Below are 13,001 nucleotides of genomic sequence, written 5' to 3' on the forward strand. Positions count from 1 at the left end.
CAAGTATAATCATTTAACTAAATGTATTTTCTTTCATCCCAAGAAGGATTCCAGGAAGTACTAATTATTTATTGCACCCATTTTAGAAATGAAGACCTATAACGGAGAAGTTAAGTCATTTGCCAAAGGTCCCAATCCTTTTCCTAACTAGTTAGTGGTTGAATTAGAATGAAAACCATACCTAGGCCAGACAGCTTCACAGTTCCAGTGTTAGGACAGACAGACACGGCCCTGCAGACGTACTGCCCCAAGAAGCAGAACCGAAGCGTTTCTTGCCTCAGTAGACATTTATGCACAAACTCCATATTCATTCAGTGTAGTCTCTCTGAATCCCAAAATGCCACCTTTGTCTTCAGATCATTATTGAATTAAATACATAAGGAAGTACCCGCCATAAAAGGAAGTAGGGTCTGGAGTCTACAATGCGGCTTTGGATGCTCTTGCCACCTTTTATTAATCGTATGTCTAGGACAATTTACTTAGTCTCTTCATGTCTCACCACCTCTGTCTTAAAAATGGGAATAATATATGGTATAGATAGTGTTTGCCCAATGGGCTCATGCAAACTACTTAATGTGAGCCACTGTCATCTGTCATTGTTCACAAAAGAAATCTAAGAAAAACCAAGGAGAGAAATCAGGAAAAGGATAAATTATACTGCCTCACAAGTATCTAGCTCAGCTGTGGCAAATCAGTCAAAGAAATCCAATCTGCATTGGCTTCAAAGCTATGTGTTCCCTCTCTGACCTGCATTGAGCCCAAGGTGCTTTAACTCACTCGTATTCGTCACTGCAGACCAGTAAATATGACCAAACCGCTTTCTCAGTCCTCTGTGAGAAACACATAGCTCCAAACCTTCTCACGTATCATTGGCCAATGCTACTCTTTTGAACTCCCCTTCTTCCCTTGGCCTTGACAGATAAGAAGCAGTCTTTAGAAAGTGTTAGCAGACAAGACAGCCAGGTGGCTTAAACTTCCTTTTCTCCCCTGTTATCCCTGCAGAGACCAGAAATACTTTACATAGAAGCTGGGATTCCAATGCTTTCATAAGCACAGGATGGCTATGCAAAGTGTGAGCTTTCAGCTGAGATTTAGGGAAGAAATCACAATTTATTATTTTAAAATCTTCAGAGGGCATCAAGTTTGCTGAGCACTTTCTCTTCCAACTCTCATTTGGTCTTATACCAACTCTCAGTGATACTGGAGGTAGGGATTTTTATCTGTTTCATTCATGAGAAATCTGAGTTTCAGAGAAGGGACATGATTTTCTCAAGGTAATTCACTTTGTAAATAGTCAAGCGGATTAAACCCAAAACTACTTGTGTCTATCTTATGCCTTTTTCACCATTTCCATCATTCAGCCAAGCAGTTGGTCAGTCAGTAATTTCATGGGAACACTAATTGACTTCCCAGTGCTTTGGGATGGAAAGTACAGCTCTTGTCCTCAAGGAGCACTCATGGTCCCATTGGGGAAGTAGATGCATAAATCAGTGATAATGATAAATGCTCTAGTCAACTAATAAAAAATTTCAAGAAAGTTTTATTGTTTGCCTACCATAGATGTAGGCCATTCTAAAATCCATGATATGCAGAAACGATACTCAAAATAATTAACAAGTGGCATGTGAAGAAGCAGATAAAAAGGTGCCTACCCTCAAAGTGCTCATGGTCTAATGAGATAAACAGTTTATACAAAATGAAAATCTGGTACCCTGGCCCGGTAGCTCAGTTGGATGGAGCACCATTCCATAAACCAAAAGGTTGCAGGTTCAATCCCTGGTTAGGGCACATACCTAGGTTGTAGAACCAAATGATTCTGTCTCTCACATTGATGTTTCTCTCTCTCTCCTGTCCTCTCTCTCTAAAATCAACAAAAAAACAAATCCTAGGGTGACGATTTTTAAAAAGTGAAAGTCTGGATAAGCATGGAGGAGAGGCCCTTCCCTCTGCATGTAAGGTCATGGAAACTTTCTTGGAACTACTCTGAAGTAAATCTTGAAAAACAATATAGAAATCAGCCATGTGGATGAATTGGGGTGAGGGTTATTTTAAAGACAGAATATTGAAGGTGCAAAGCCTCAGAGGCCTCTAAATTACTTCTTTAAATTTTTTACTTAAAATGTTTAAGTTGCTAAGATCCTTACAGATTGCTCATTTGGTAACCAGGACACTGAGAGCCAGGGAAGGGAATGATTTGATTGAAGTCACACAGTCCAGTGATTCAGCATCAGGACTCAACCCAACTTGAAACCAAAGCTCTTTCCAATCTGCCATGCTGACCAGAAAACCTGACTATTGGTTGATTACACAGCTGATTTGCTCTATTCCACCAGACAGGGAAGCTCTCCTGTATCTTTATTCAATGGTCACTGTCCTCTTTGAGGGTTGTTTTTATTGTTTTTGTTTTTGTTTCTGTCGAAGGAAAAGTGGGAAGAGATGGAGAAAAAGAGCACTGAAGAAAGACTGGGGGAACCTTCATTCTAAAAAATGCATCTGATTGGATGATAGCCCATTGTGTTGGACCAGAGCTCCTTCACTGCTTTGGGAGAAATTTCTGGCCAAGATAGAGTCATGTGGGACTTTTGGGTGGAGGTTAACACTAGATGAGTTCCAAGAAGAAGAGGAGGAGGAGGCTGGAAACAGTAAGGGAGTAGGTAAGCAGAGGTGGGAAGCAAGGGGTCCTGAGGAAAGTGAATTACAGACTTCTCAAAGAAATAGACACTCAGCTTCCTCAGCTAGTGCAAGTCCTGGAGGACATTCCACTCACTGACTGATCTATCTTGTGAAAAAAATGTATGACTTCTAATAGACCTTCAAGGAAATGGAAATGATCTCACCTGAGGTGAACCCCAACACTCCCTCTGGCCTCCAAACCACAGCCTCCACCAGCAACCTGTGAATGAGGATCGTAAACAAGCAACAACAAAATCAGCCTTTGGCTGGAAACTCCGTGCAGAGGTGGTGTTTACAGTCATTTACTCTGCTCTCTTACGTGGAAACAATGCCCTTACAATACTAAGAAGGATGCAAAGTAAGAGATCGAAGCCAAGACATGTGGCCTCTGCCAAAGAGGAGGATGAATGGGTATTAATCTCATAAATATCCTTCACTGTAATGTCTAGTATGATTGGCTTGCTCAGTTCTAACTGTGGTGACCATCTACATGGAAAGCAGCCATGGTGGCTTTGGGTAAGTTACCTCTATGGGCCCCCTTTTCTCATCTGTGCAATGGATGTGTTGGGTGCAATAATCTAAATGCCTTTTTATGTTCTGTGGGTAAAAGGAAAGAATTTAATTATAAAGCACATCGTGTCAAACATTCTTCTCTTCCTCTGTCACTTCATTCATTCATTCAATAAACATGTATTGAGCCTTTATAATGCCCAAGACTCTGTGCTAGGCACAGACAGAGGGAGTGTGGTCACTCTCCTCTGGAAGCCTAGAGTGGAGGAGGAAAAACTAGACACACATAGACAATTATACCATCTAGAGGCAATGAATGTCCCACAAGAGTTACAAAATGTTGTAGTGCATGGAAGTGTTCCTTGCGGGAGAAATCTGAGAAGCTCCATGGTGAGGCCAGATCAGAGTTGGATGATAAGGCAGAGGTGGAGGTGAGGATTCTAGGTAGAGTACAGCATTAGCAAAGGTTCAGGTACCACAGAACACAAGGTGGCTGCAGACCCATTCTCCTGGGACAGAGGCTGCAAAAGGTCCAGGGATGGATGGAAACAGGTCCTTATCTGGGATCCCTTACTCAAAACCCAAAAAGTAGGACTTAAGACTCCACAGAGGTTTTGGAGAAAACTCTCTTTGTAAGTGGCCTCTTTTAAAGATACCTAAATAGAGCTAGTCATCTGTTATGTACTTTATTGAAATATACTTTTATAATAGTTAATGCTTAGCAATATTCTTGTTTGTTTGTTCTATTGGCCTGTTTCCTGCCTTGGGGGCCTGGTCGTACCTGGCTTTGTTTTCCCTGTGATTGACTAAGACCATGCAGTAGGCCGCCATCAGTGATTGTGGAAGACTACAGGGGTGCAGGGTCCAGGATGGGACATCCCCAGATGTTACCACACAAATTGTCCAACATGCTTCTCACCTCATTCAAAGCATACATAGTTATAAGTATATATTCATTGTATACTATGTATAAAGGTAATCTATGTGCCATGTGATGCAGTTTATATGCTATTCCCAATAATTTATTTTATTATGTTTTTTCCATTATCATTTACCCTTCTTATACCCTCTTCCACCTCCACCCAGCCCCCCTCCCCCCACAATCACCACACTGCTGTCCCTGTCCATGAGTCTTTTTTTTTTACTTGATCCCCCAACCCCGCCAAAGAGCTGTCAGCCTGCTCTCTATTTATGAGTCAGCCTGCTCTCTATTTATGAGTCTGTGTCTATTTTGCTTGTTAGTTCAGTTTGTTCATTAGATTCCACATATGAGTGAAATCATAGTATCTATCTTTCTTCCACTGTCTCATTTCACTTAGCATAATGTTCTCCACATCCATCCTCCCTCCAGGGTCACTCTGCCTTCCCTCCATCAGAGCCCAGGGGAGTGGCCATGAATGAAATTTGTGCATTTTCTCTTTAAGAAGGTGTCTGCATCTCTAACCATTGCTCCCTGATGGACAGAAATCCCATTGCTTTTCACCACTGGATGGTATGTGGGTTCCTTTCCCAGTTCCAGTACTCAAGCTAGGGTGCCCAGCTTGGGACTTAGACCCCATACTTCTCAGGGGGATCCCCCCAGCCCCAGCCAGTGAAATATCCCTCTGGGACTTCAGCTGCCACCCTAGTGGGAACCCAGGCAGCCCTGTAGCCCTCACACACCTCTTCTGTAAGTCCTCAGTTATAACACTGCTTTCCAGCTAGGCTTCAGATGATTATTCAGGATGATTCCTCTATAATTTAGTTGTAATTCCAGTTGGTCTTGGGAAGAGGGTAGTGTAGCTTCTACCTATTCCACTGCCATCTTGAACCTCTATGTACTATTCCAGGGTTTTATTCCCTAACCCAGGCGATCAGCTTGCTAGACACTGGAAAGTCGACAGGCATTCACTACTGGTTAAAAGACACAGCCTTGTGCTACTGCAATATGTTTTGGCTAAAACACAGAATTAAAAACTTCCAAAACAAATAGCATTTGAATTAGCCAAAATGGTTCAAAAGTTCAAATGAGCTCTTTTTATGACATGACTATTTATGGGCTTTCTTGCAGTCTGGGATGGTCACTTCAGCAGATAACCCTAGAATACCACCAGCACCGCCACAGAGATAATTGTTTCCCAGTTTTTTCAGATGGGGAAACTGAGGTCCACAGCATCTAAAAATCACAGGCATAGAGATAGTATCATTCAGCATTTAAAATAGGTGGCTAACTGAAAGATCTCTGAATTTGCTCTGTGGATCAAAGACATATCTTTATATTTTTATACAAGCCGTGTTATAATCTAATAGGGCATAAAACATCATTTAAATATCAGCCTACTGAGTTCCTTGGCATTGATGTGTAACAATAAGAATTAGGGAGCCCAGCCCTGGCTGGTGTGCCTCAGTGGACTGAGCACTGGCCTATGAACCGAAAGGTCACTGGTTCCATTCCTGGGCAGGGCACATGCCTGTTTGCAGACCAGTCCCTAGTCAGGGGCTTGTAAGAGGCAACCAGTTGATGTTTCCCTCCCTCCCTTTCTCCCCCTTCCCCTCTCTCTAAAAATAACATCTTTATAAAAATTAAGGAGCCCAGTGTTACAATCTGACTGCTATCCAGAGGCATTCTCTTAGCAGAGTTACATTACTTCTCTGAACCTCAGTGTCTTCGTCTGTGAAAAGGGTCCACAGCCTGGTGCCTCTATGGTGGTTGGGAGGATGTCACAAAACAGTGTCAATAAGGCACCTTGTACAGCACCTACCACAGACCTAACAAAGGAGGGCCCCCCAGCAGCTACAGGTCCCACGATGCCTCATTTCCCTCCACTGTCACAAGACTACTATGTGCTGTGACAAGCTCAAGCATGGGTGCTGTGCCCACGCTTCTTCCCCACCCCGTCAAACACCTGTGTGTGCCCTGAGGATACTCCACGCAGGCTAAACACCCGACTCACGGGGGACTCAGCCTGGGAGCCATCCACGGCAGGCAGCAAAGGTGCCGCTTGTATCTCCGAGGTTAAGTTGTTACTGGGGGGAAGTGGATTTTGCCACCCAAAATATGTCTCTGTGGCACAAGGAATATTTTTGGCTGATTATTTTTAAGAAACAAAAGACTCTGGGAGGGCTTTTTTTTTACCCGCCCCCCTTCATTGCCTAAAAGAATTTAAAGGACCTGACCCAGGATGAGCACTGTCACCAGAGATATGTACGAAGACCGAAGACCGTGGGGGCAGGGCTTGGAGACGAAGCTCCCTCTGGGTCCCATTGTCTCTGTGTGCCCCAGCAAATATTTGTATTTTCATCTCCGTGTCACTTCCTTCCCTCCCGTCTGAAACCCCGCTCCTGGCCCTTCTCCTTGGTTCAGAATGGCGTAGACTCCCCACGGCCTGACCATGTGTAGGACTCGAACCCCCATACATACAAAATTCAATTTAATTCTTAAACCCGGCAGAAAAAACCAGGGTGGAGAGAAAATTTTCCTCCCCTAGCATTACTGTGTGTGTGTGTGTGTGTGTGTGTTGGACACCTTTCAGCACTGAGAACAAACCTCTGAGAACTTCCCCCAGGAGAGGCAGCTTAGAAGACTGGACCAGACACGGGGTACAAACAACATCGAAAAGCTGCTTCCCCCCCAGGACACTGGGAGCTAGGACAAAGCAGCCTCCAGGCAGCTGGGCATGGAGGGCTGTCTCCCACAGGAGACGAGAGGGACCAATCTGTGCCCCCCACACTGTCCCCACCTGCTGAGAACTAAGCCTGGGTTATCTGTCTGCTGGTCCAGAGAAACCCAAAACTCCCCAGGCTTTTGAAGGGCTTTATCTCCTCTTTCCAGGAACTCATTTGCTTTCTCAGAGGTGCCACTGAGCAGCTGCTGCCCAGAGCCCAGGCGAGCCCCGGTCACGTTTCCAGGCTGCCGAGGTGCAGAGCCAGCCCCCCTGATCCTGCTCCCGCTCCCTCCCTGGGCTTCTGTCTCATAATTAGAAAAATCCGTTTGGGGAGCAAAGCAAAAAAAATCACACATCACTAACAGCTGTTCTGAGTCGGGAGCAGGAGGGAGGGGAGCGGGAATTCCTACTTTCGCCATAAATTGTATGCAAATGGGTTCTTTTCCTGGAAGAGAGCAGGCAGTGAGAGAGTCTTTCATGAGCTAACCGTGTTCCTCCGCTGGGAGGGCTGTTCCTTTAATTCGCCAACTGAAAAAGTGGGAAAGGATGTCTGGAGGCGAGGCGTCCCATTACAGAGGAAGGAGCTCACTATATAAGCCAGCCAAAGCTGGCTGCACTGGCCACAGCCTGCCTACTGTCCGACGCTCTCCCGCACAGACACACACACCGCCCCTCCTCCGCGCACAGACAGCCTGGGGTGGCGTGTCTCTGGGGGGGCAGCGCACCTGGGAGTCCCGCGGCTGCTGCTCACTTCCAGGTACTGATTCCATGGAGCTGGTTCATTCAAGGATCTAGGTCTTTTCCAACTCCGGAAAGGTAAGTTCGTTTCACCTCGATCACCAGAGATCGTTATGACATACTGTTCACCGTCCTAGTACCAAATGGGTTGCATTTTCATACGCACAAAACTTTTACTTTATCTGCGCCCGCTGGGATCTGGGTGTACCTGGACTGTTTTCTCTTTGCTCCCTTCCAGTCTTGTAGACTTTTGTCTGTTTGTTCTAGTTCTGTGAATAGTTACACATGGAAGGAACTTTTCTGTAAAAACAACGAAAAAAGGTTTTATCTGTGCTGCTCTTCAGAGGAAAAATAGTAACATTCACTTCACTCCCTGCCTGGCTGATTTCACCTGTGAATCTTTTTTGCGAGGGTTAAGGAAACAGGGTTTTTGACGTGGAAGCTTGCTCAGAGCCTCACTCTGGGTGGGATGGAGGAGACTGACAGAGAGGATTGTCCTGGAGCGGACAATAAAAGTTTACATCTAGAGAGCCCTTGCCTTATAGTTTTCAGTGTTGTATCTACCCCCTCATTTCACAGCATCCACCCCGAGGTCAGACATGGACAGGGATGAGGGCTGGGGACAGGAGCCACAGGGTGACTCCTAGGCTCAGGTGAATAACTGCAGGCTGCAAGGCCAGAGTGCGGGATACCAGCTTCTTTTCTGAAGGGTGGGGGACTCCCCGAGGACATCTCCTAATTTGCTGATACTTGAACTGGGTACCCTGACATGTCTGGAGTGCTTACAACCAGCAGGATCCCATATCTTTCAAGAATCACCTCTCCCTTGCATCACAGAAAGCCCTGAGAATCCAATTCTCCTGGGGATGGGAATTCTAAATCCCCTGGCTGGCTATGGAAGAAACACAGGGGTTCCTCTCCCTCCTGGTGCTGTAGGGGGCTAAGGGTTCAGGTTTTGAAGCTGGGAATCCCTTCAATATCCCCACCCCAACCACCAAACCTGTGACCCTGATGAAAATGCATAAAACCTTTTTGAGCCTCAGTTTCCACTTCTCCTAAATGGGCACAGTAACTTCTGCTGTCTTTTTATTAAGAGAAAATGAGTGATTGCTCAAAACTGAAAGTGTGGATCATTGTTGGCACTGCCAAAAACTGCTATCGCCTTGGAAGTAAAGAGGGGCACTCAGCCAACCTCCAATCATTTCTTGTATGATCCTCGCCCACCTGCTCCCACTCCCTGTTATTTTATCTTGCCAGGTCTGAGGTGTCTCACCAGGCTGGCAGGTCAGAGTCTTGGCTTTATGTTGCAAGCAGGCAGTTGTGTTGGCACAAGTTGGGAGAGAAGGGAGATGCCTGGGGCTGGATGTGAATGCCGGGTTCTGATTCCAGAATGCATGAGGTTTGGGGTTTGGGCATCTGCAGATTCTAAAGCTGTCAGCTGTGATGTACAATGCTGCCAGAGGGGGAGGGGTGCCTCTTTCGAAATGCTTTCCATCCAGAGGGGACAGCAGGACTGAGCATCCCACTTGAAGAATGAATACTTCTTTCTCAGTTATTGTGGATCACTCCCTCACTGTTCATGGTGCTTTTCTCTATGTGCTTTAGAACTGCAACCTGCTGCCCACCCCAGCCAGCTTTCTGCCTTTTTCTGCAACAGGACAAGCCCAGCACAGAACAGGGGAGAGGTTCATTCAGGGCTAGAGAAACCTGCAGGAAGTTTGCTAGCACAGGGTGTGTGCGAGCCCTTTTGGGGTAGATGTGAGTGAGTGTGCGCTGACCCTGTGAGTTGCAGGAAGGTGACAGTGTTTGGGAGAAGACGAGGGTACACACTGTGTATATTCTCCCATTTTCTCAAACAGTCTGAATTGGATAAAGATCGAAAGGGATGCTACCAAACTTAAGAGTTGCTAAAGTTTTTCTTATGCTGCATTTGAAAAGCCTTGTTTTCCTGTCTTATTTCCCACTGTCTCCCTAACCCCCAAGAAGTTACTGACATTTTAGCCCTCAGCTTTGTCATCCACTTAAGAGAGTGGCAATTTTAATTTTGTATAGCTCTGTGACACTCAGATGAGATAATATGGCAAAATGTTGGCACAGTACCTGGCAGGTAGTAAGAGCTCAATAAATTGGAAGCTTCTCTTGGTGCTATTGCTTATCAGTTTACTAGGACTTGTCCAAGACCAGATAATGTTCTAAGATGGTGGTTTCCAACCCCTTTTAGCAATGAAAATATCTGTGAAATGAAATTGAGGGCAAAACCCCAATATATGACAGGTAAATATAGGCTAATTGGGTTGAAATGGGGGTGGGAGATCAAAAACTCGCCATACAACTCCCCAGCCTCCGGAACATTTCCACAGAGTCTTGAACTCACCAAACATAGTTAAATATCATGAAGTCAGGCAGTGCGATTTTAGGGTGCAGTTCTGCATTTGATGAGGACCCACGCCCCTCCAAATCCTCACCTCTAATGAAAGTCAGAGAAATGTCCCAAATAATACAGTCGACAGGAATATATGTGGGAAGTTTAAAATGGTAAATGAAGGGTGATAATTTTAATTAACTTAATGATGACAATAGCCAAAACCCTATTGTTATCATTATAAAGATAACAATGAAAACCCTATTCTCTAACATATAGGCCCTTTGCGTATATAATCTCACTAAATAGCCACATGTCTCTGAGAAAGGGACTATACCTAATTAGACAAAGACATAGCTTGAAAAGCAAAGAAAATGAATTTTCTTGAGTTTCAGAGGGATGAAGCCAGTTTTCAGACCTATGTCCCCCTGATCCCCAAATCAGAAGCATATTTCACCACGTACCTGCTGAATGCGGCTGTTTCTTGAACTACCTTTAGAAGGAATAAACTTCCTTTCCAACTAAATCTGCCCCTCTAGCCAGACTGTGGCCACCCATAAATACAGCGGTAGCCTGATCATATAACCAGAATGGAATTTGGAAAGGGAATTCAAGCTGACAGAATGAAAAACACATCCCTCTTAATCCTACCCTTTCTAATGCTCACAAAGAACTCAGAACACTTATCCCCCCTTCCCCTTGGGTTTCTATAGACACACTGCCATGCTTTCTCATAGGGAAAAAATATCCAGCCAGCTTAAAACACATGTCCCTCCATGCTGAAGAGCCAAAGTAGGTAACAAACATTTAGTTGACTCTTAACACTCATTCCCTTTGTGGTGGTACATCAAACTAGTTAATAATGAGGGTTACGTATTGCATGTGTGATAGAAAGGTTTGCCTATGGCTTTTCACAATTCATACTCTAACACTGTAAGTTATGAATGACTAGCTCCATTTTATGACCAAAAAGAAACGAGGCTCAAGGAAGTTAAGTGACTCATCTGAGGGTTTTCCGTAAGTGAGGAGCAGAGTTGGCTTTGAACCCAGAGCTTCTGACTAAAACTCTCCCATTCTTTCCACTGTGCTGCCTGTCTCCTGGAGTCAGCTGGGGCTTACCTCTTACAGAGCCTTAAACAATGTCTGTCTCTCAGTAATTGGCTGAGACAGTAGAGAAGCCCCCGACCAGCATTGCTGTCTATTGATTTTACAGAATAGCCCGGCATATATCATTTTTCAGGGTGCTCAGAAAAGGTCAACTCATGTAGGGCACTTGTCTGCCTGGAAACAGAAAAGTTCACATTTCGGCCCCGAGAGAGAGAGAAGAATGACACAAGAGGTGGCGACGAGGTCACTACTGCTGATTTTCATCACAGAAAAGTTGGCACCCACATCGCCATGTCTACAGGTGGGAGCTGACTGGGAAAGCAGGGCTGTCCCTGTACCTGAACGCTCTCTGAAAGCCAGGTGAACTGCACACCTGGTTTTAAAGGGGCTAACTGGTGTGCAGACTTGGGGCAGTAAACCCTGGGACCATCGGGAAATGGTTATAGGCTCTGAGCCACAAATTCTCTTGTAGCCTCAGAGATAAGGGTTATGATTCAATCACTTCCCACTTTGAGAAGATTACAGGGAATCCCTCGAATCTAAACTCCAGCCAGGAGGAGACGAACACCTTCAACTCGTGGAAAACATTAGATGATGTCTCCTCTCCAAGGAGGAACACCCCTCTCTCAAACTCCAGGCAATAATTTCACCCCAGGCAAAAACAGCAGTGGCCTCACCTAGGAGAAAAATCTGTATTCCTACCTGATTATAACCTTGGTGACCAGACTTCTTTCGTTTTCCAAGTTATGCCATTAAGCCTAGAAATTATTTTTGTTTTTCTCCCCTATCTCATACTGCTGGCCTCTCCTTAACTCCAGCACCAACCTACTTCAGCACTTAATTACTTCCTTTGGCCCTGCATCAGTGAATAGAAGGAAAATGCTCATGTTGAAAGTAGATTATAAATGGAAAATCCCTTCCATGTCTATTTTTAGTCTATTTGTTAGTGAAAATTACAAATAATTATTTCATGCCAAGTTAGCTCAAATTTTTGAAATTTCCTGAAATTCATAGGTCCTTAATTATGCAGCCATAGTAACGTAATTAGCTTTGGCTGGCCCTTTAACCCTCTCCAAACACTGCATCAAGAGCCAGAAATATTTCGTAAGTTCTGAGTAGATTGCTTTGCTTCTGAATTAACCACTGATGAACTCTTACCCTGGAGGAGGTGAGTTGGCTGCTACTAACTTCTATATGAATGACTTCTATATGAATGAAAAAGTTCATCTAGGAGGAATGATCATAACAGCTAATATTTATTGAGTAATCTACACACACTATGCCATTTAATCACCCACAATTGTTTCCACAAGTATGATCGCCCCTCTCTATTTAAACATGGGGAACCTAAGGCTGTGAAAGTTTAAGCAGCTTCCCCGACACCACACAGATATTTCTGGCTGGAGCCTGAACTCAGAGCCAGTTCCAAATCCCAAGCAAGTGTTTATAACTAGTATGGTAAAGCAAGTCGTGCTCAGAACCATAATTCTATTCACCCTCTGACAGACACCAGAGAGGGCTGGACACAGCACAGCTAACAAAGAGTCAAAGGCTTGTCTTACAGACCCTAGCATTCTCTTCTGCGGGGTTGCCACCATTGCGATCTGCAACTTGCTCCTTCAGATTTCACTTGTAGCAAAAACTAATTAAATAGTGTGTGATTTCTAGTGTCATATGTTTCCTCTTCTGAGCTCTGAGCTGGAGGAGAATGGAGCCTGACCCACGACTCATCCCGCCTACCACCCTGAGACCCGGAGCACACAGGTTCATGCATAAGCACATGCTGCCTTAGTGAAGCTGCATGCCCTGCTGGCTGGCGTACACCCCCATTTCCTGGTTCCCACAGACTTCTCCGCTTCCCCTACTGACCTTCTTGCATCAAAATTGATGATGGGCTCCCCCTCCACCTGATTGTATGCCTTTGAGGTCAAGTACCTCAGTGAGGCAGGAACTATGTCTACTGAAGC

General features: G+C 44.9%; 1 protein-coding gene across 7 annotated transcripts in view; it reads left to right on the forward strand.

The window, feature by feature from the left end:
* Nucleotides 1-7,374: 7,374 nt before the first annotated feature.
* The window catches only part of TNC (tenascin C), a 95,510-nt gene continuing 89,883 nt past the window's right edge, over nt 7,375-13,001 (forward strand). For 2 of the 7 annotated variants that reach the window (XM_053656483.1, XM_053656482.1), the window contains exon 1: nt 7,378-7,643. The gene's annotated coding sequence lies outside the window, so the exon portion shown is untranslated. Of the gene's footprint in view, nt 7,644-13,001 lie in introns of all 7 variants that reach the window. The other 5 variants (XM_053656478.1, XM_053656480.1, XM_037139457.2 and 2 more) reach the window with 5 other exon arrangements.

This window comes from Artibeus jamaicensis, unplaced genomic scaffold, assembly GCF_021234435.1.
Source record: "Artibeus jamaicensis isolate MK-2021 breed Jamaican fruit bat unplaced genomic scaffold, CSHL_Jam_final scaffold_1964, whole genome shotgun sequence".
NCBI lineage: Eukaryota > Metazoa > Chordata > Mammalia > Chiroptera > Phyllostomidae > Artibeus > Artibeus jamaicensis.